The 24585-nt window shown below is 43.2% G+C and overlaps 1 protein-coding gene across 1 annotated transcript in view; it reads right to left on the reverse strand.

Moving 5' to 3' along the window:
• The window catches only part of BACH2 (BTB domain and CNC homolog 2), a 374467-nt gene extending 352244 nt beyond the window's left edge, over window positions 1-22223 (reverse strand). The window contains exon 1 of the mRNA XM_025384074.1: window positions 21797-22223. The gene's annotated coding sequence lies outside the window, so the exon portion shown is untranslated. The remainder of the gene's footprint in view (window positions 1-21796) is intronic.
• Window positions 22224-24585: the final 2362 nt, after the last annotated feature.

Raw genomic sequence — 24585 nt, forward strand, 5'->3', positions numbered from 1 at the left:
TTTTAATCACAACCTTAGTCATAAACCTCAACAGGCAAGTCAGAAGCAGTGAAAGATAAAAGTGCCAACAAGAAAATCCGGTTGAAGTGCCACTCAGGTTCATGCAGTGGGTTACAGGGCGCACAAGACAAGCTGGCGGAAGTGGGTGCTGTACCTTTATCACGGCCGCCCCCACCTGACCACCTGTAGCAGCCTCAGAGGAAGCAGACAACCCCCACACACTTTCCAGCTGCATCTTGGCAGCCACAAAGTACGCACATACAATCAGCTAACGTATAAAAGTATATCAGAAGCATCAATGTGAAAAGGGAAAAAATCTTTAACTCGTGATGAGTAACCTGTGTTATTTAGATTCTGTCATTGAGACCCGATGCTAAGCTAAGGGGAGACCCCTCTAAAGACACCCACACAACCCTGATAACTGGCAGCATAAGTGCATAATCTTTGCATCAAATACCTGGGGCACTGAAGAGGCTGAAGCAGCAAATCCTTTGGTAGAGGGTGAGGACCAAAGGGGGTACCTCAGAGGCTGCAGTTCCTCCCCCTAGTGTTCAATGACAAATGGAAACATGTCACTGGGTCCAAACGCAGGGAGGACTAGTCTTTGCTTTGGCACCAGGCTAGACAAAGAAAAGACCCCTTGCCCTGTGACCCCACATTGTCCTACAAAGGAAAAGGCTGGATTTTGTTGATGAATGCAATTCACATGTTTGGAGCAGTGTCATTTGAAGGGACTGCTTCAGAAATTCATGCAAGTCACATGAGTGGAGAGAAAACAGGAAAAAATTAAGAATGGCTGTTTACAAGTCACTTCTAAAACTTTGCTTTGTTCTACTTGAAGAACTTTTATCATCATTTAAAGCAGTTAAATTAAAATGCACCTGCACTGTAAATCGTGAGAGAACATACCTGCTCTTCAAATATGACTTGAAAATTATTTGGTTTCTCCCCTACCTCCTCCTACCTGCGATGCTCTCATTTTACATTTAATTTGGAAAATTAGAAGAAAAATGGAATAAGCTCAAATCCTAACCAAAAATTGTTTTTACTTTTAAAATACAATCATTTTAGAATTTTTAAATAAATGTAAAATATTTTATTATTTACGTGTTTAATAAAGGAGAGAGGGAGGGAGGAAGGAAGGAAGGAAAGAAGGAAGGAAGGAAGGAAGGAAGGAAGGAAGGAAGGAAGGAAGGAAGGAAGGAAGGAAGGAAGGAAGGAATCAATGGGCATTAAAGAAAAGTGTAACTTTTAAACCTACTTTCAAATACACCCAGTATTTGGAGGTCAGAGTAGTCACACTTCACCAACTTTATAAAGGAGAGGCTTTAAATAAATGCAAGGAATGTCTACCACAGTAATACATGTGTAAAACGTTTCATCTGACAGCCATGTTCTAAGTTAAAGTTATATTTCCTACTCTGAAATAATTTTAATTTATGGCTAACAATGGTAACAAATGTTTTCATTGAAGCCCAAGAAAGTATGAGAGTAGTTATTCCCATATTCTCATTTCCCATGTAACATGCCTAGGGACATCCTGAATGAGAGCACAGAAAAAGTGGAGGATTTCTCTGCCTACTCTGCTTAAGATCAACACCACTTATAAATCTAAATATAAAACGCACACCTTTAAATGATCACCATTAATGTTAATAAGTATTAAAGGTAGACACTGAAGTCTTCTGTGTTGGCAAACCCTAGAACTACATTTTCATTCAGACAGGTTGCCTCTGGATAAATGTCTATCTTAAGATTTTTTCTAAAAACAAGTAATGGTATTTGTAATTGCCTTCTTTAAAAGAATGCAAATTCCATTGCCTGTAGATTATGCTAAGCAACAGAGTGAGAGAGAGGAGAAATTTCAGTAAAATTTTGAGAACCGTAGTTTGCATTATAGATTTTGGAATGTACCTTCCTGCCATTTAACCCAACCCTATTTTCTTATTTCCTCGTAAATACACTCCCCAGTTATTAATCCCTTATTAAACCCTGGGACAACAGTCATTTTGGTACCAATCACACCTTAGTTTTCCACTATTACCTGCTAAAAGTTCTCTTGGAGAAAAAAAAATGTAACTGTAAGAGAAACCTGAGTGATACAACTTCAGTATTTTAACATCCTAACCCTGTCAAACTCTTTCTATATGAGAATTGACTATTTTCATCCTCCCTTGAAAAAATGTGTTAGGGCATTAAAATTCCTCTACCTTGGACCTTTTTGTAATGGCTGCCTAAGTATTTACTTTGATATACTATTCAAGAAACCAATAGTTTGAGGTTTTCACTTCTTTTCTTGAAAAGAGTATCACAAAGTCAAATTTCAGCCTCATCTACAAGACATTTAAAAATCACACTGCTTTCCTGATTTAACTCCTAAATATGCCCAACACAAATAATTACGTGTGTTCACATGAAGATACGTTCTAGAACGTTCAGTCACAGTGCTATACAAACTAATAAGTAGTGGTATAGTCACACAATATAATACTATATAGCATGGAGGATGAAAAATCAACTACCATAGTCAATATGGTGTCATACACAATATGAGTTAACTGTGCATATTATCGAGTAAAAGAAGGCAGACACAAAATAGTACATTCTATATCTCCATTGATATAAAGTTCAAAAACAGGCAAAGCAAATCTATGCTTTCCAAAGTCAGAATAGTGGCTACCATGGGTGGAGTAGTTACTGGAAGGAAGCCTGAGGGATTTCTAGGGCACTGATAATGCTGTGTCTTAATCTGGGAACTGGTTACAACAGTGTGTTCACTTTATGGAAATTCATCAGTAAGATGAATATACGTTATATGCATACATTTCTCTATGTATATTATTCAATTAAAAAGTTAAATAAAATTAATCAGCTTCTCTTAAGAAACAGACTTACAGGGATGAAAATTAGAGTGTTTCACACAGTAAAATGGAAGAAGCTTAAGAGCTAGGTTCAAATTCCAGATTCTACCATTAATTATTCAATCTTAGCTTCTCTGGCTTCAAATTCAATAAAATGGAGCCAACAGCAAAGATCAAATGACATAACACTGAAGGCATTTTAAGCAAGAAAAATATACAAATGCTTAGCACTATTGCCTGAAATACTAATAATGTACTTATCCAAGAAGCCTTTAAAGTTACATGGTTCTACACAAAATGTTAGTATAAACGTAACTGGCAAGATAATATTACCAGTTTTGCTATTTAAAGAACTTCCTAACAATCAAAGGTATGCAACATTTATTCTACCCAAAGTTAGAGTGTCCTGCCCTAGTCTCTACTTTGAGACACTTGGTAAATAACTTTTGGAAGAGTGTCAAGATACATAATATTATAGGAGATGATGTCAAATATTAAAGCTTGAATAAGTGGACTAGAGAATGATTCTACTCACAGTTCAATCCATCTCTTCTTCTCACTGACTTCTCAACTGTTCTGTGCTTTCCCATGTTTTCCTCCTTCTTCCCACTCTACCTTGCCTCCTACCCAGCCATACCCCCTTTCTCTCTGCCCACTGAAATTCTACCCACTTGTCAGTGTGAGCCAAGGCATTCCTCTGGTGGGACACCCTTCCAGGTCACAGAGACCTTTCCTTCCTTTGAAGCACTTTTTTGTTTAGTGCCTCGACCGTCTGTTTGCAACAGTCTTGGATCCGAGCATTGAACAGCAATGTATCTCTCAAGCCATGATTTAACAACTCATGTGCTCATATCTTGCTTCCCCAGTAGGCTATATTTTTTCCCTAAAGGCAGGGACCTGTGTGATACCTATTTTAATCCCCCTTCAATGCTCTGTATATTGTAGATATACAGTTGGGTAGCAATGCTTGTTACCCAATGCTCTACTTTGTGGGTTCAAGAAAGCAGGAATCTCTAAAAGTAGGGCAAAGGTGCAGATTGGGATTTCTTCAAGTAAGTGGATTCTGTTGGTGGCATCTCATCTCTAAAACTCTCTGTTAAGCTCTGATCTTCTTTTCTCTGAGAGCTCTCAATCACTCTAAACTTTACAGACTAAACCAGTACTTTGAAATCAAAGTATAAGGTGAGACACATATAATTTTAAATTTCTAGTAGCCACATTAAATAAAAAGTAAAAAGGAACAGGCCAAACTTATCTGAATATTTATTAGTTAATCCTACATATGCAACACATTATCATTTCAACATGTAATCAACATAATAAAAATTATTAAGGAGATATTTTATATCCTTTTTGTTTGAAATCTGGTGCACAGCACATCTCAATCACATTTCACATGCTCAAATGCCACATGTGGCTGATGGCTACCATACTAGACAGACCAGATTTAGAGTTTAAGCTAGAACATGTGATTTCAAACCATTCTGAAAAAATAGAGAATCCAACAAACCCTATAGGGATATGCAGTAATCTTCCTAAATCTTGCTCTTAAAAAAATCAAAGAATACAACCAGGCATGGTGGCTCATGCCTGTAATCCCAGCACTTTGGGAGGCTGAGGTGGGCAGATCACCTGAGGTCAGGAGTTTGAGACCAGCCTGGCCAACATAGGGAAACCCCGTCTCTACTAAAAATACAAAAATTAGCTGGGCATGGTGGTGCACGCCTGTAATTCCAGCTACTCAGGAGGCTGAGGCAGGAGAGTCGCTTGAACCCAGGAGGTGGAGGTTGCAGTGAGCCGAGATTGTGCCACTGCACTCCAGCCTGGGTGACAGAGCGAGACTCCGTCTCCAAAAACAAACAAACAAAAGTCTACAGTACTTTATCATTTTACAAAGCCCTTTGTCATACATTATCTCATCTAGATGACATACATACAGCAAACATTATCGAAGCCATAAAGTAGTTTCTTAGGCCGGGCGCGGTGGCTCAAGCCTGTAATCCCAGCACTTTGGGAGGCCGAGACGGGCGGATCACGAGGTCAGGAGATCGAGACCATCCTGGCGAACACGGTGAAACCCCGTCTCTACTAAAAAATACAAAAAAAAAACTAGCCGGGCGAGGTGGCGACGCCTGTAGTCCCAGCTACTCGGGAGGCTGAGGCAGGAGAATGGCGGGAACCCGGGAGGCGGAGCTTGCAGTGAGCTGAGATCCGGCCACTGCACTCCAGCCTGGGTGACAGAGCGAGACTCCATCTCAAAAAAAAAAAAAAAAAGTAGTTTCTTGGTCCTATATACCAAAAGAACACAGACCTGGTAACACATGGTTAAATCAAATAACTCATGGTCCCACAGCCTTAAAGAACATTTTCTATTCAAATGGTTTTCTCCATTTTTACTGTACAGTAAAGCATATTTTATCTGTGATTTTTAAGTCATTTAAGAACTTTTTATTGTGGAATTTTATGACTAGCCCTTTAAATATTAGTTTTGCTAGGAACACCAAAAGAACAAGTGACTAATTACATAAAGGGGAAAAGATTAAATGAATCATGGATTCCACTTGAACTTCATCAGTTAAAAGATAATTAGCAAAATATTTAAGGAAAAAGTAAATGAGCTTGTTAGTCATGGTCTTTTGAGGGGAAAAAGGTAAAACTATTTTACTTGACTGATCTCAGATCTAGAATCTAAAAGATAAAGAGATACTGTAGAGAATGATTATAAAATACTCAGACTTCAAAGGTTCCCATAAGGTCAAAATATGGACTATGTATAAGAAGAAAAAATATGCTAAATATAAAATCAATGTATTAATGAGATATATTTATTTAAATATTATTTTTGAGTTTTTTTTTTTTTTTTTTGAGACGGAGACTCGCTCTGTCACCTGGGCTGGAGTGCAGTGGCCGGATCTCAGCTCACTGCAAGCTCTGCCTCCCGGGTTTACGCTGCCTTAGCCTCCGGAGTAGCTGGGACTACAGGCGACCGCCTAGTTTTTTGTATTTTTTTAGTAGAGACAGGGTTTCACCATGTTAGCCAGGATGGTCTCGATCTCCTGACCTCGTGATCTGCCCGTCTTGGCCTCCCAAAGTGCTGGGATTACAGGCTTGAGCCACCGCGCCTGGCCTATTTTTGAGTATTCTTAATCCTGAATACCTTAACAGGTATTCAGAACCCTAATCTGCTTCTGAATTTTTAATGAATATAAAAGAAAAATTTGAAGACATTAATGGAGAATTTTAAAGCAAGAATCTAGTCCTGTATGTTAGAAAGAAGAAAATGAAACAATGTTATATAATATTTTAATTCTTATAGGTGCCCAAATACGTAAGCAACCTAACTTTGACTTTAGGGGGAAACTGGACAAATCCATTTAAAACTAATTTAGCAACAAATACTTACATGATTTTGTGAACATGTAACATCCCAAGGTGTTTTAAATTGATAATGTCCCCATATGAACTGATAGTTTTCAGCTGAGTATACAGTTTATTCTATAAAATCATTACATCTTAAGAATCATGAAGAATCTTAGAGACATTTAGCCCAGTGCCTTTCAAATTTTGATGTTTATGTGAGTCGCCAGGGGCATCTTGAGAAAGAGCAGATTCAGACTCAGTAGGTGTGGGTGGGCCTGAGACTTCATTTCGAACAAGCTCCAGGTGATGCCAATGCTGCTGGTCCAGGGACCAGGCAATGGGTACTGCAGCCCCAGTCAAGTCTAAGGGAGGTCCCACAGCCTCTGCTTGGGCATCTCCAGTATCCAGGACTTGAAACCTGCCTCCAAGGGTAGACATTACAGGGAGGGACTTGTATATTACAGGGAGGGAAGCAACAACGAAAGGCTGCTTCCACTTCTGGTGATGGAAGACACTCTTTCTCTCCCGACATCTCCTCTTCTCCATGTTGAAAATCCCCACTTCCTTTGGCTACTCTTAGAACTGATAGGTTTCCAGACCCCTAAACATCTTTATCACAGAAAATGCTCCCTCTGTGGTGAAAATCTTTCTTAAAATAAATCCCTTGGACAAGGCATAGCATCCCACACATGGGACATCCAGACCTGAGAATAGTTGAGTGGGAACATTACATTCCTTGATCTAAAGGGGACAGCTCTCTTAACGTGGCCTTAAGGAGGTGTTGCCTTCTATAAGAATCACACTGCACTGCACTGCTGGCTCACAATGTTGTGGAGGAAATAACACCAAGCAAGTGTTCCAATCTCCACTTGAACAATTATTTTTAACTAAAATGTAGGAATTTTCAGTTATTCCTATTTAATGTTATGTTGCTACTACAACAACTCACATAAATCCTTTAAAATGTTTATTATCTAATAAGTCACACATATATGAAAACCATATACAGTTTTTAAAAACAATTGTAAAAAAAGAATATCCTTGGGACCACTGTCCAGGTTGGGAGATAAAACACTGCCAGGACCTCAGAAGCCCCCAGTGAGCCCCTCCCCTATCATACCCACTCCCTCACCTCTAGAGGTAGTTGTTACACTGCTTTTTGTGACAATCGTATTAAACCATATTAATTTTCTTTACAGTTTTACCATCTATGTATGTATCCCTAAATAACATTTAGTTTCGCATGCTTTTGAACTTTACATGAATAGAATCACACTGTATATATTCTTCTATCTTGCTTCTTTCTTTCAATATTGTTTGTAAGATTCATCCATTTTGATGTACTTTTATTTAACGAACACATATAGAATGCCAGTCATTCTAAGCATGCCACAAATATTAACCCATTTAAACTTCCTAACAATCCTATCAGGTAGACATCATTTTCCCTGATGTACAGATGAGAAAACTAAGGTACACTGAAGTTCAGAAATTCATCCAAGGTCACACAATAAGTGGCAGAACCAAAATCTGAACCCAGGCACAATCCTTCCTCTTGACTACCAAGAAATGCTGCCTCTCCACACCCTTCTGTATGTGGTTTTACTAGTTGATTTTTCATTGCCAAATAGTATCACAGTGCATAAATACCTTATAGCAAAATGTGTTGATTCGACTCAATATTGATGGGCATTTATTTGGGTTGCTTCCAGTTTTTGGCTCTTATGAACAATGCTTCTTTGAATATTTTTTGTCCATGTTTTTTCTTTTAAGTTCAGGGGTATGTATATGTACTGGTTTGTTACACAGGCAAACTTCTGTCATGGAGGTATGCTGTACCGATTATTTCATCACTCAGGTATTAGGCCTGCTATCCATTAGTTATTTTTCCTGATTCTCTCCCTCTTCCGACCCTCTAATAGGTCTCAGTGTCTGTTGTTCCCCTCTATGTGTCCATGCATTTTCATCATTTAGCTCCCACTTATAAGTGAGAACGCGCATTGTTTGGTTTACCGTTCCTGTGTTAGTTTCCTAAGGATAATGGCCACCAGCTCCATCTATGTCCCTGCAAAGGACATGATCTCATTCATTTTTATGGCTGCACAGTATTCCATGGTGTATGTACCACATTTTCTTTATCTAGTCTATCGCTGATGGGCATTTAGGTTGATTAAACGTCTTTGTTTATTGTGAATAGTGCTGCAATGAACACATATGTGTATGTGTCTTAGAATAATTTATATTCTTTTGGGTATATGCACAGTAATCAAACTGCTGGGTTGAATGGTATTTCTGTCTTTAGGACTTTGAGCAATCATCACACTGTCTTCCACAATGGTTGAACTAATTTACACTCCCACCAAGAGTGTACAAGTGTTCCTCTTTCTCCATAACCTTGCCAGCATCAATTATTTTTTGTTTTGTCCATGTTTCTTAAAGCACATAGGTAATCATTTTTCTTAGGAGTATACCTAGGGGTAAGATGGCTGTGTTGTAAGTTATTTGCAGGTTGAACTTGGTTAGGTAACAGCAAATTGTTTTCCAATATAATTGTACCAAGTTATACTCCTGTCAACTAAATACAAAAACTCCCATTCATTCACATCTTTACATGGTATTGTCAGGTTTTAAAATTTCTGCCAATCTAGAGAGTGTGTAATCATATGTTACTATGATTTTAATTTGCATGTGTTTGCTTATTAATGAAGCTGAGCATATTTTTATATATTTACTGGCCAATTGGGTTTCTTCTTTCGTGAAATGCATGTTTAAAAATATGAATGTACAGTATCATTTTTCTTTTCGGTTACCTGGCTTTTTTATTGATTCCTATGTGTGTTGAACCAGTATTATTTATGTGCCACTAACATCTTTACCACTTTGGGCTTGTTTTCTCATTCTCCATAGTTACCGCTCAGTGAACAGAAGTACTACTCACTTTTTTTGTTTGTTTGTTTTTGAGATGGAGTCTCGCTGTCGCCCAGGCTGGAGTGCAGTGGTGTGATCTCGGCTCACTGCAAGCTCCGCTTCCCGGGTTCACGCCACTCTCTTGCCTCAGCTTCCCGAGTAGCTGGGACTACAGGCACCCACCACCACGCCTGGCTAATTTTTTGTATTTTTAGTAGAAACGGGGTTTCATCGTGTTAGCCAGGATGGTCTCAATCTCCTGACCTTGTGATCCACCCGCCTCAGCCTCCCAAAGTGCTGGGATTACAGGCATGAGCCACCGCACCCGGCATCCTCATGCATTTTTAACTTTTGTACTATTATATAACAATTTTTAGGTCTGGCCAGGCACGGTGGCTCACGCCTATAATCCCAGCACTTTGGGAGGCTGAGGCAGGAAGATCACTTGAGGTCAGGAGTTTGAGACCAGCCTGGCAAACATGGTGAAACCCCACCCTACTAAAAATACAAAAACTAGCTGGACATGGTGGCACACGCCTGTAGTCCAGCTACTCAGGAGGCTAAGCCAGGAGGATCACTTGAACCTGGGAGGTGGAGGTTGCAGTGAGCCGAGATCGTGCCACTGTACTCCAGCTTGGGCGACAGGACAAGATTCCATCTCAATATGAATAAATAAATAAATACATACATAAATAAAGCATTTAGAAAGAAAAAGATTATGTTAAATATACATGTTGGTCTTATAGTCTAGAAATTCAGTTGCTCTGACTACAAAATACAAAAAGCAAAGGCTCTGGGATAAGACCACTGTAATACAGAGGTAAAATAGTGATCTCTGATTGTCTGGCCAAACTGCAGCAAAACCAAAACTAAACAAAAAACAAAAATGTCCCCATATGCAGACATATGGAAATGGGCTGCAAAAAGATGAACGTACACCTGAACTCCCGGTGACATCTGGGCAGCCCCTTAGCAGGTAGCACAATTCTTCCTGAGCTAGCTGCTCCACTCTGCTGTTTCCTCTGACTCGCATTTTCTGTTAACCTTCCTCTTGGAATCCTTTGACAATGACTCACAGGGCTATATGGCTACTCAGCAATACCACAGCCCTCCGCAATAGATGCTGTGTAGGAGGCACGTAGCTCAGTGGATTGCAGTCTGCACTAGTATTTTCCTTTCTGCATTCAGGGAGGATTTGCTTTTCAGCCACATTTCCCTGAAACATAGCCCTGACAGGAGATGCTTAGTGCAGAGATTTCTAAACGAAATGATCTGAGTTTGGCTCCTTAATCATAATGAAACTAAAAACAGTAAGATGAGAAAACAACAGGGGGATCATCATTCCTACAAAAAACAACTTTATACTTGGGCAAAATAAAGAGATTAAAAAAAAGAAAAGCTCAAAGTAATATTTTCCAACCTTTCACTAAAAGCAAGGGCTAAAACCACATGTTTTGAAGGTCTTGCACTGTGTTATTATTAGAAGTCACAATTCTATTGATACTGATGAGTCATTCATATCGGCGGAAACCAAGAACTTCCATCAACATCATGTTACACACAGTCACTGTGGCTTTTCTTTATTACTGGTCAAAGCTGCTTCAGAATGCTTACTGAAACTTAAGAAAAAGGAGGCAAACTCCTCAAGGGTGTGCAAAGCTTTCCCTTCCCCAGCTGATCTTACTTTAATCATCCTTTTCAAGACAGTTTACGATGATTGGATAAACTTGTATCTACAAAAGGAAGTTTATTTAGAAGCCTCAAAAAAGCAACATTTCACACTTTCCGATGAAAATAAGCAAAACTGAACTCTGAAAACAAACAGTGAAACCATCTCTGAAAATATATGCTAGCTTTAAAATGATCAGAGGTCAAGTTTTTTGTTTTGTTTTTTAACCTCAATAACAGGGAACGGATATAAACAAAAGCTGTCATCACTTAGGGACTTGAGCCACATAAAACAATGTCAGGCTAGTCACTTGCACCCTTGCCCCTGCTTCCCTACTCAGGACACACTGCTTTGCACTGAGGGAGAAGTGGGTCAGGTTTCAGTTACACCAAGAAAGCCTAAGTTAAAGGTTTATGAAAACTCCTTCTGGTCTTAAGTAGGAAATAACAGTACATTCCCTTTTCATTTATTATCAGCCCATTTTGCCTCTCCCCTTAACTATTCCCAGAAAAATAAAGTGAAGCAAAACAAACAAACAAAAAGAGTTTTCCTGAGGTATATCCAAAAATGCTATGAATATGCAGTCCCTACAAAGGTAGAAATTTGTCCAATTTTCTCCCCTGCAACCAGAAGGCTGTGTCTGGCTGCTGGCAGGAGAAGGGGACCCAGTTCAGCAGTGATCACAGATCTGAAAATTGCTTCCCAGTAGCTAACCAGCCCAGTTGCTAACCAGCCCAGCAGCCCGGAGCTCTCTCCAAGGGCGGTGCTGGTACTATGGGCAGTTTACAGTGCGGCCAGCTGAGCGCTACAACAGCTGCATGAGTCAGCAAGCATTGCTGGTAGGAAAGTGCTGACATGCTAAATTACTCTCGTGTACATGAGGTGCACACACCTACCTGGCAAAAACAAAAACAGGGTACATGCAAATTAGCAAACGGGAACCTCTCTACGCTTGCAGTTTCTATTTTCCAAGATTAGACCAACAACATAAATAATCTATGCCACTGCTCAAAAAGAAGTAACAACTAATAATAATTAATCATGGTAATAAACAAGTCACTCTCAGTGTTGCTATGTGTGGAACAGCTGCACTGAAATCTCACGAGCCAGTTAATTTTAACTGGTTTTAATTTTAACTAGATTTAACTGCTTTTCCTCCCTTCTGAAAAATCAAAATAGTTACCATATCGACCACAAGAACTGGTAACAGACAAGCACAGTTCCTGTTTTTCAGAGGGGACTTACTTTCAAACCCACAATATCAAGATGCTTAACATAAGTGGAAATTTAAAATGTACTGTTTAATGTGGGAGACTTAAAACCTGTATGCTAATTCAGATCTCATGTGCCAGGCTTTGTCTGACAATGCCTCTCATTCATCTCTGTTCTCTCATTTTATACAGGACCTACAAATGTGCAGAACTGGTTATCTGGAACTGAGAATACATTTCCCCGTAGAAAAAGGGTCAGGTCAATGAGCTAGCATTCCTTGATAGTCTGTGAAAATGTCTTGAACTTAAAATATGAGAGGTTAAATTTATAATCTAAAAAGTAGAAAATGATACTACAATGATACTTCCAAAACCATTTAAAAGAAAACACTCTTGATCAACTGTGTTTGAGGAAATGTCTAATTACAGGAGGATGAAGGGACACAGTCTTCTAAGCGAGACTTTTGGACTTCAACTTTAGGGTCATTCTGGTTCTCCAACATGGTTTCAATTGTTAGTTTCATTTAAAATGCATAGAATTCTCTTACTTTGGTATAAAGTAGTGTTAGAAAAAAAACTCTTTATACTTACCAGTTGTAAGTACTGTTTAAAAAAAAAAAATTGAGAGTTGGAAAAGAAAAAAGGAGGAGAAACAAGTACAAAGAGGGTGTACTAGAAAGAGGGAAACAAATTAAGTCTGGGATAAAGAAAGACACGAAGGCATAACTAAACTGCAAAAACAAAGAGGTAGGAACTAGAGGGCAGTCCCCAACTAGACAGTGTGTTCCCAGAGAAAGAGGACTCTTCATACCCAGCTCCGGAGATGACAGTGGAGTCCTGCAAGACAGTTCCACACACTGGCACTAGATGGAGCCATCAACTCAACATAGCATGGTTGCTGGAGGAGGGTATGGTGGGGGAGAGGTGGGACTGAAGGGCATTGACTCTACAGCCAGGTTTCTCTTTATATTTTAATACTACTGTGATTTATATTCTGCAATTCATTTGCCTATATTCTCTGTCTAGGGTTGTGTTTGTTTATGACGAGCCCCTTCTTCATTCAGAAATGGTCTCCTATCACCAGGTTACCAGTGTGCAAAATTCTAGTTTTTATCCTTAGAGTTTTACTTCTTTGGCTTTGTCTCCTATTAATACGCTGAGGCTTCAGAAAAGTAACGCACTAAGTATGCTCAGTTACCTATATATTAGTAAAACTGTGTTCATAAAATCTTTCTCTGAGATTGGTTTTGGAAGGGAAGGACAAGGACTAGTTGAGGGGACTAGGTGGCCAAAAGGTAAAACAGCAAGAAACAAAAAAGTGAGGACAGAAGGAGGATGGGGGAACTGGCTGCAAACCGTGCCTAGCTTCTTTACATTTGGGACACAGACCATTATCCCTGGCACTTACCTTCCCAAGAAGATGTATGAAAAGGAAGGGTTAACTCTGTCTACATTTTCCTCTTACTGAATGGGTAATATTTCTCACAGTTAATTTCATTTTTTTTTTTTTCAGTTTGACTCTTCGGGGCTTATTCATTTGCATAATATGGAATCTTGAACCCATACAGATATTCTACAAATCAATGCAAGTAATTCTCACACTAAATCAGCAGCTTTAAGCTCATCATTGTTTGCATAGAAATCTTTATGCACTCATCTGCTTGATTTTTTAAATCACTTAAAACTTCCAACACTGACACACTAAGCATCTCCCATTTAGCCTTCTCCAAAATTTGAACTAAATTCTGAAAAATAAGCACAGTACTGTACAATCATACACTTGATAATTTCCCAAACTGAGCTTCAAATGTGTGCTTAATGTTTCAAGTGGCTCCTGAGAATGATGCCTCTTGACTAAAGATGACAACTTTGGTGTCTGGCCCAGGCAGAGCTGAGTCAGCATTCTAAACAGTGACCTTGCAAACCTGAGGTAGTTGGCGGTTACTGACATGCCAACTGCCTGAGTCCTTTAAAACCATTCGAATCTCCAGTTGAGAGTTGCAACATGCTAATCTGGCAAGACAACCTCTTCCTGAAATTGACCAGAATGAGAACAAAGGTTACCTGCTTTTATCTGTTACTGGTAGCTAATATTTGTAATTAGGAGTTCTGATGGAATTAGTTCTCAATGAAATTCTTCCTCCTCAGTAGAACACTCTACGTCTTACAGGTTGAGTTTCTTTTACCTTTTCTTATCCACCAAGAAAAAAAAAAAAGGCAAAAAACAAATTCCCTCCACCTAACGAGAGGGTAGGAATGTGAGTTACAAGTAAACCCTGGAGACAGAGCCATGGGATTTCAGTTATATGCCTAGTACTTCTTTTGCCTTTACATGCATCACTTTTACTTTCTGATCCCTAAATGGACACTAAAACCTAAGGAAAGCAATTATTAGAAAGCGGGCCATGTGAAAGACGGGAATATATTCACTCAGGTTTACTGAGAAATTATTTTTCAACTTTAAGATAGATGTTAATAAAACAGCCAATATTTTAGAGTGAGGTGACCTTTATTTCTGCTTCTGGGAACTGCTAAAGAGAGTTCCAACTTCAAACAAAGAAGAAAAGGAAAAGGGAGAGCCATAACACGGTAAGAAAACAGGCCCCAGCATCAGACAGCGTGTGTCCAATTCCAGTCCTACCATTCATTAGCTGAGTGACACCTATGCTGTGGCTTCTAGTGATCACACCTAGCTCTGGGTTGCTCTGAGGATTACATGAGTTAAATATGAGCAGCACACATAGGAAGCTCTCAATACAGGTTAACTATCATCAAAGAAAAAGAAAATAGAGGGGTGTTAGCATGCAGTATAATCAATTTATTTTAAATAGATGCTGTCAAAATTCCTTAATTTTGCATCTAAGAATGGTCTAAATAAGACGTGTCCAATCTTTTGGCTTCCCTGGGCCACACTGGAAGAAGGAGAACTGTCTTGGGCCACACATAAAATACACTAAACACTAATGATACGTGATGACCTAAAACAAGAAAAATAGCAAAAATGAAAAACACAAAAAACCCTCATGTTTTAAGAAAGTTTTTGAATTTGTGTTGATCCACATTCAACACGCATGAGGCCTGCAGGCCATGGGTTGCACAAGCCTGGAAATCATCTTTGGGCCACAGAGGAGGGAGACCCTCTGCTCTGGAGTAGCCAGGGACTTCAGACAGATTTTAGACTCACTTTTTCACCAAAGGCCCTACACACATCAGCTGACTGGGAGAGAATATCTTTGTAGCTTCTGATCATTCAAATATTGTCAAAATCACCCTAAATATGTTCAAAATAAGAATGTTAACTTGTATTTTTTCCAAGTATGGAAATCAACAGTACTCTTGGCAGTTAACTTCTGTTTTTATTAGGTTCTAAAGACCCAGGTAAATAAATCAATTCTGGACTCTGTATACAGGAACTATTATTTGCCAAAATGGCCCCAGAGGTTCCAGCATGGCTTATGCAATACTCCAAAGGGCCAAAGAGAGTAGTGAATTAATAGGATTAGGAAGCTGGAGGAAAAAGCGAATCTCAAGTTTCGGACTGTCCCTGATGGAAGGTCACTCCACAATTCCTCAGGGAGGGCTTCCCCAACCTCCCGACTAGGTTAAATCTCCCCATTAGACACTCTGGTGCATGAAATATCTTTCCTTCATGAGCAGTGGGTTATCTGTTACTAACTGATCAGTGCCATTCTTCCTACCAGATGACGTGCTTCATGAGACCAGGGGCCAGGACTGGGTTTGCTCCCCACTAGCACTGTGGTCACCTAACACTATGCCTGCCACAAAAGAGATACTCAGTATATATTTGTTTAATGAATGAATGAGGCATCTGCCTCTAAGGAACAGTATTTCTGGATACTTGGCCCATTTTGTACTATCCACAAGCTTCTATTGCTTAGAAGAATACAGGATAGGAAAAAAAGAAAAATTGGCAAAAATCTATGGATACTGAAACACTAAGGAAAGATGCTGCGCATGTACATTCACTTTGTTTCCTGCTTGTGGAATGGAAATCACCACACTGGGATCTTCCAACTTTAAAATCCAAAGTGAAGGTCTAAGCTGTCTTTGGGTTAGACTCCTGGAAAATCCTGAGGAAATTCCTGAAGTAACTGCAGAAAGTGACAGAGGAGAGAGAAGAGAAGATGGCCCAAGACTAGAGTGATGGAAGTCTTGGAAACTCAAAAAGCTTTCTTCTGTAACTAACTGGGACTTTGTCTACATGCCAGCTATAGGCTCAGGCACACATGAAGAGAATAATAGATGTATGGGAGGACTGGAAAGTGGAGGATTTAAATGCTTAGGAAAAGAGCCAATGAAAGCTGACACAGGGACAGGAGGGACCTAGCAACCAAGCGCCGGCTCTCATCACATCAGCAGCAGCATGTCCTACAGCCTTCAGGAAAAGAACAAAAAGGTCAGGGAGGAAAATGACACATCTCAGAACCAAAGGGCAATTCATTATGAAGCTAAGGAATAAAAGAGAAGTCAACCAGGGAATATGCTGAAGAAACGGTGATTATGAAGTCACTGGGGAAGACTGAGAGGCATTTTGGCTGTAATTCCAATGACTAGAATGAAGGAGGACGTGAAATGCTTCTGGATTGGGAAGATTTATTATTTTGGAAAAAAATAGCTCAAGGAAAAACAAATGGCAAAATTCCTGCCTGAGTTTTGAAGTAGTGTCACTAGCAGGATGAGGTTCAATTTATACATTCTTTAGAAATGAAATGGCCCTTGAAAAGGACATAGTGGTAAGATTTGGATATTTCCAGCCTTACGGAAGCTAAGTAACATGCTGATAGTAAAATTAAGTTTCAGTTTTAGATAGACTGATATTTGAAATTAACAAAAAAGAAAAAAGTAAAGGAAAAAAATTAAAAGACCCTGAACTGACCAAAAAAAAGGAACTACTTTCTTTTTTTAAAATTAAATGTCATTGCAAACAAAAAAAAAGGTGAAAGGTGAGTTACATTTTGGGCAATCTTACTGAGTTTACAAAATGTTTAGTTCACAGCAGGTTTCACAGTTTGGACTTGAACAATCTGTAAATATTTACTTAAAATTTAAAGATAGGAGGACAGCACAGGTCACATATTGCCATTAACAAGACAGAAGGAATTTTCCGTCATTCCCAAGGCCTTGGTGCTGCGTTCCCACATGTGGCCCCAGCTCTGCCAAAAGCTTGTCTTCTTTTCCAAAGAAATTCCAATTTTTGCAACCAGCCCTGACTTCTGAACTGTGAGTACCTCTGAGAGATTCATATGTCGCTGAAGCTTCTTCAACACCCAGACAGGGAAAGGAGAGAAACAGGGAGGCAGATGCACAGCGTCCGGTCCGTCTGCTATCTGAATTGCAGATTTTGACAAATATGTTACATTTTATATTGTTCTCTGTTCTGTGTATGTGAGGGCAGGGACCATGTTCTCCGTATGCCACAGTCCTACACCATGCCCAGTCATTGATTCCAGGACTGGACTGTGTACATAGAATGGGGAAACAACCTTTAGACATTCAAGAAAACACGCACTATATTCAGATTAAGTTCATTCCAACATGAGATTAGTTCTTCCAACTCTGCAGAATGGACAGGCACGACACCTATTTCAAAGGGTTGCTTTGAAGAGTCAATGAGGTACATACAGGTAAGGTAGTCAGCACTAGGTCTGGCACATGGTGCAGATTCAGTAAATCAAAACTATTATTTTGGTGAGTGTCCTCAAATGTCAAACTCCCATGGAGGTCCTCAGGCATTACCCAGCCAAGTTACCCCATTTGGTCAACAACAACTAAATATATGGCAGGTGGTTCAAAAGTAATGGATTATTCACCTGCAAGGAATCGCATTGTACTCATGGTATTAAATTATTCGGCCTTTCATGCTGAATTCTCTGTTAAAAAGGAAGCTGATCAATCCCTGAGTGGGACTCAGTGTTGATTTGATTTCGAGTTTTGTTTTTTTGGCAACTTTCTATTTTCCAGCTAGTTGTAACCATTCATTGGGTGCATACTCACAAATCATCCACTATATGCCAGGCCTTTAGAAAATAGAGACATACAAAGATATTAAACAAAAAAGATGTTTCAGTAGGTTCAGTGGTGGGAGACAAGCAGCCCGCAGGCCGACTCTAGCTCTTACATATGCTTTCATCCAAAAGTGTTTTAAAGATTTGAGCCAATATTCAAAAATCAGGGAATTCCGCATAAATATCCAATATCCAGCTTCCCCTGGAAAAACCAAATGATGTGGCAACACAAAGCCAGTAGTCCTACCAACTCTTCCCTGGCAAGAATCTACAACGAGTTAAGTAGGGGCAGCCTGCCACTCCACACTATGCCCTGCTCCTCACCAGAACCAGGTAGGTACATAATTTGTGGGGCTCAGCGAAAAATGGAAACGAGGGGCCCCTTGTTCAAAAATTATTAAGAATTTCTGAAGAAAACAGCAGAACCTTAAACCAAATGTGAGGTCCTTCTGACCAGGGAAGGGGAAGGGGGCCTATGTAACTACACAGGTCTTATGCCCATGAAGCTAGTCCTGGCTCTCACCCCCTGGACACACAGGAAGATAATTATTTATCTAAGTATTCTCTCATTCATTAACAATCAAGCCTGCATTTACAATAAGCTAGATGTCACACCCCTGAAATCTGAGGTTCAAAAACTAGAGTAGAGGGGCCAGGCACAGCAGAGATAGAGAGCCACTAGGGTCTCTTTCCTTTTTGTTAAGACTGGATCCACACCAGAGACACTGAAAGTTAATCTAAGTAAAATTAAACTGCTCTCAACAATACAGATTGGCTTGAGCCCTTTTGTTGGCATCACAGGAGCCTCGATTACGAATTCTGAGAAACAGCTCACAAGCGCTAATGAATAACTAAGTCCTGTCGGCTGTGCAGACAGTGGGCCCAGAAGTGAAGGGCTGGCCTAGGAGAGATCTGAACATGAACCTGACCATCTGGCTCTCTGTGACTCACTTTGATCACAAAATGAATTGCAACAAATTGAAGAGCACATGGCTAGAGTTAATTGTCTCATCTGTAATCTGAATCTACTTTTAAGCAGTTATTATTACCCTCTATCAGGTGGAAACATTTCCTACCATCACTGCAAAGTGCATTTTCCTGATGAACTGTAATGGATCATTAAATTCCATATCTGAATAACAATACTGTGCACTTATTCAGTGCCTTTCATCCAGGGATTTCAAGGCAGTTTGCAAATAATGAAGCCCCTTACACAGCAGCCAGAGGTGAGCCACTGGAAAAGAACTGCCTGAAGATACTGAGTCAAAGGGCATAATTCAATAGGAAGAGAATAAATGGCTTTCTCCCAGGCACTGGTAATACTGAAAGTGAATCCTGATCCCCTCCCTCCCTTTCACCTCACCCCTTCTTCTTCATAGCAGATCTTGACATGCAACATACAAAGAACCAAAAAAGTAACTAACAGGAGTGTTCATAATTTAGCTATGAGTTCAGACACACACTTAACTGAGGAGTGTGTGTCTCCATGTAATCCTGGCAAACACACCACCAACTGACATTTCAGTCCACCTGCAGAATAGACAGACAGCAGAAGAATTTACTCAACACATTCATGATTACCAAATGGCAAACCTGAAGCCTCCCGCCATCCAAAATGAAAATACGGCTCTGCACTGATAAAGTTATGTTCTAACAAAAATACTTTATTCCATGGTTATGTGTTCCATTTCTGGGACTTCCCCTATTTGAAAGATATTCAGGTTTCAGGAGTTAAAAGGACGCTGGAAATGGTCAATCAATACATTTCTTTTAAAAACCAGAACACTAGAAGGGAAAACATTTCAGCCACTCAAAGTTCTGTGGTGAAATTATAAACTCCAGAAAAACTGAATTTACAATGGAAATGCTGACAGACCTTTCACTGGAGCAGTTTGAATGCAACACTGTAATTTGGCAATCTCTCTTACAGACTGAAGACTAATTCTAACAAGATGTCATTTTGACTCACGTTTATTATTACCTGCAAGAATGAAAAACGCCGTTTACTCGGGAGGAGCCAGAGAACCAGGGTGGGGCGAGCTCACATTTTAAGCAAGACGCCCGCTGCTTTACCAAAATAGCCCTCTCCGCCAAAGGAGGGGCAGTCTTTCACGCTCAGCTTCTTTCATGTCAGCCCGAGCCTTTGCAGCTCGACATGCCTTTCCTACATGTTACATTTTAATGATCTGAGAAAACCGTTATCAGCGTTAACATCTCTAATTTTACTCTAAACAGACAAAAGCAAAATATCTCATTAGGCATCATCTCCGCCAAGGTTCCCACTAGGCAGGAAAGGATTTTTATCTAAAGTAATTACCCTTTTTAGTTAAATACACTCAACAGATGAAATTTACACAGAGAGTGAGAGACTGCAGCACTAGACCGCGAAGGTGAAACCAGGAACGCCTCGTCTCGCCGTCCGCGGGCCCGCCGGGAGGGTGCGGGTCCATCTCGCGTTCGCGGGTGGGGCGCCCCGGTCCCTCTCTTTTCCCAGCGGCTACGGGTCACGGCGACGGCAGTGACCTGGCGGGCAGGCTGCGAAGCGCGCCTCCTTGGGCCACAGACAAACCACCCCGGCAGCGGCCGCGCCAGAACTTCCCTCAAGTTGCCAAACTCGCCTACGCGCGGGAGAGTGCTGGGGATGCCCCGCGCGCCCGCGACCCCGGAAGCCAGGAGTGTGCCGCCCCTTCACACACTCAATCCCGGCCCTGCCCGCTTCCCCTCACGGTCCGAGTTCCTGCAAATCCTCGGCCAGACTGAGGTCGCCGAGATGCTCCCTCCAGTCTCTCCCCCCGTGGGCACCTGGGGTAGCCCGTGAGCGCCGCCCGCCGCCGTCTCCAGCGGCGCCGGGCTCCCGAACACCCGCCGGGTGAGGGAAGCACAGCTGGGCCACGGAGCGCCTCGGCGCGGGGACGGGGAGGGCAGTGTCCCCTTCATAAACCAGTCTCCTGTGTGAAGCTTCTGGGGCTTGGAGACTGGAGTGTAGGGTGTGTGTTGCACTTTGACTTTATGCAGGATCTGTGGGAGAGGGGGTGCAAGATTTCCCTCTCAGAAGCCTGGAGCCCTTAGGTCTTAGCTACTCGGGACACTTTCCGACAACCCGATCTTTCGCTAGGAGAGATTCGACCCAGGTCTGCGCCGCGAGGCCCCCAGCTCGCCTCTTCCTGCGACCCTAAACTTGGGCTTTGATTCCCCGCCGGTCGCGGTGGTCCGGGCCACCCGGCGGCGGCTGACAGCTGAGCGCAAAGGCGCCGCGGCCAAGGTCCTCGCGTAGCAGCCCGGGGCGCGCACGCCGGGGGTTAAGGAGGAGGCCGCCCGACCTTGCGCGGGGATCGCGGGCTGGGGGTCGGGGCACCCGGGCCTCCCCGGGTCGGAGGCAGGGCCGCGGGTCTGACAGCTGCTGCGGCTCGCGCAGACGCGCGCCTCCCTGCAGCCCGCCCTCCCCACGCCTGACTTATTACCCTCTGCTCCTCCTCCCCCTGCTGTTCCAAAACACCCTTCGACGCCAACAAAATACAATGCCGCCTCAGCCGCCGTAAACAGCCAGGCGGGAGAGCGCATATTCAGCGCGGCGCGGCCGCCGGCTCGGCTCCCACCCCCTTCCCGTTCCTAGAAAATGCCATAAAAGCGGGCAGGGCGCGGGGAGGGCGGCTGCGCGCCCGGCGGCAGGGGCTCCCTTCCCGCGCCGCTTCCCCACGCCTCCCCGCCCGCTCGCTCCCCCCGCAAACTTGCCCCACCACCCCGCCCGGGCCCGGGACTCACCTCGCCGGAGAACTTTGCGTCCTTTTCCGCCTCCTCTTCTCCGCGTCTTCCCGGCTCGCAGCCCCCTCCCGGCAGCCGGCGAGGTGGGCGGTTCGGGGGTCACCGAAAGCTCGCGGAGAGGACGCGCATCACATGGCAGCTCGTTCCCAGCCCCCCGAGTGCGCCGGGAAGGGGGAGGGGAAGGGGCGAGGGGAGGCCGGGGAGAAAGCGAGAGCGGGGCGGCGGCGGGAGTGGGCAGGCGGGGTGGCGAGGGCGGCGGCCGCTCACGTTAGCGCTGTGCGACCGCAGCCCAGGCGTGCACGGCCGCTGCTGCTGCCGCTGCTGCTGCTGCTGCTGCTGAGGCGGCGGCGGCTCGGCGCTGTTTGCTCCGCGCCGCGCGGCTCGCGCTCTCCCCGGAACGCCCACACTCTCAATCGCTACATTGTTGACATTCGGCGCTGACGTCACCCGCTCCCCATTCACAATAACTTTACGGGAGCCGGGCAGCGCACCTCCCCGGCCGCTGGGGCGCGGTACGCCCGGCGACTAGCGTAAGCCGCTCCGCGAATGGCGCTCCGGGGGCTGGGGCGGGGGGCGGGGGCGGGCGCGCGCGCTCCGCCGGCTCGCGGGAGGGGGCGCGCCTCACGCCGCCGCCGCCGCCGCCGATCTCCCCGCTTTGTGCGGCCGCGCGGCCCGGAGAGCCCCCTCCTCCCGGCCCGGCTGACCGCCCCGCTCTGCCTGGCCTTCCTGGCCGCGAAGGACGAGGGTTGGGGGCATAGCAGAGTGAGAGTGGTGGTGAGGGCTGGTGTGGCACGTGGGTAGGGTCCAGAGCCCTAGGTGCTGCACCTGGGGAAGGAGAGCAGCCATCGAGACCTGGGATCCCAGGGTTAGCTAGCGTTTTCCCCGAGGGGCAAGAAAAGATGCTCCACTGGCCACCACAAAGCTGACCGGACTCCCTTTTGGGTGGGGACCGGGCGAGTAAAAGCAGCCTTTTGAATATTGACTTCTGAATGCTTTTCAGGAGGCCCTCCGCCTGCCCCACTGAGCTAACCTTAAGCCCTCAAGCCAGTGTTTTTGGAAAAAGCGCGGTCAATTTCAGGACATTAAAAGCCAACCTCCCCGGCTTCAGCCCCAGCTGCTACTGCCTTCCAGCCACTCTCCCCTGCCTTTCCTTTCTGTGGCTCTTAGGGTGTTGTTACTGCCCTTAAAGGCCATCGTGTGAGTGCCCTGTCAGAAGAAAGCTTGGTGGTGGCTAGGATTTTACAGAAGGTAATTAGGATTTAGGCTGAATGTACATTTGCAATAAAATAAGGTTGTGTTAGTGTTGTGCTGGTGCCTGCAACTTTACCTCTTGCCAAGGCCAGAAAATTCTGCCACGTTTCCCTAAACACCTATAACTTGGCCCTCTTGTGTACAGGCAGTATTCCATATTATTACATGTGGTGCTGATTTTTAATGAATATTATAAAACTTTGGCTCGCTCTACTGAGAGAAGGATCATAAATCCCCCCTGTAAAACGGGCACTGGCATATGCTGAGGAAGCAGTGAAGCGTCGCCCTGGGAGTCTTGTGATATCATCTAAAGTGTTGCTCTGAACCACCTTCATTTGAGGGCAGAGTTTTGAAAGGCCCCATTTGGAATGTCTGTGTGGAAAGCTAAGTGATGGCTGAAAGCAAGCTGAAGGTGCTGAGCTAATTTTTCTAACAGCACTGTACCCGACTGTGAGATTTTCTCTGCTAACCGACCCGGCCTTCAGATAAGGAAAAGTCCTAAAGCTAGGAGTAGCCCTCAGTCTCCTGACCTCTGGTCTGGTGCCCCCTAGGACAAAACACTCTGCTTCTGAGGTCCCTGCCTGACCCCTGGCAAGGACAGAGTACAAATTCCTGGTCTGCCCTGGCTAGGCCGTTTCTTATAGTCTTATGGATGGTTCTGTCTCACATCCTCATTCTTGTAAGTATGTGTTGGTGAGATAACTTTATGCATTTTAGTAGCAGCAATAAATGTTTTTCTCACAATAAGGGATGCTTGAGAGCATCCCTATGAGAGTGGTGTAGATTCATTTATTTTCAAGCAAGTCGTGGCTGCCCAGCTGTGAGTGGAGTTGGGCACATCAGCGTGGGGGTGGTTGAGGAGGGAAATGCGGCTGCCAGCTGATCTCCCACCTCCATTCTGGATTCTACAAGCTGATCTTGTCAGATGGATACAACAAAGGCTAACAGGTCATTTCAGTTAGTCCGCTTGCTTAAAGACTCAGACTGGAGCTTTTTCACTTTGAGATTTTCAAGCATGAGGTGGGACATCAAATAGAGATGAAAAATCCTAATACACCCGTGATAGGTTGCATCATCCAGTCATTCAAGGAGGCTGGATTAGGAGTAGTTAGCCTCTCTGGTTACATCCATTTCTGCAATCATGCACCTCTGTGGCTGTAAGACGAAATCTTTGCTTTAGGTAAGCTTTGAAGTCTAGTAGTGAGTTCATTTTTCTACTTTATTTTTGGTAGTTAGAAGTGGGTTATTTGAATTCGAGTCTGAAAAATATATTCAGAATTGTGTGAAATGAAAATGGTAAGTCAGGCTGGGCGTGGTGGCTCATGCCTGTAATCCCAGCACTTTGGGAGGCTGAGGCAGGCGGATCACAAGGTCAGGAGATCGAGACCATCCTGGCTAACATGGTGAAACCCCGTCTCTACTAAAAATACAAAAAAGTAGCTGGGCGTGGTGGCGGGAGCCTGTAGTCCCAGCTACTGGGGAGGCTGAGGCAGGAGAATGGCGTGAACCTGGGAAGTGGAGCTTGCAGTGAGCCGAGA

Source organism: Theropithecus gelada, chromosome 4, assembly GCF_003255815.1.
Source record: "Theropithecus gelada isolate Dixy chromosome 4, Tgel_1.0, whole genome shotgun sequence".
Classification (NCBI taxonomy): domain Eukaryota; kingdom Metazoa; phylum Chordata; class Mammalia; order Primates; family Cercopithecidae; genus Theropithecus; species Theropithecus gelada.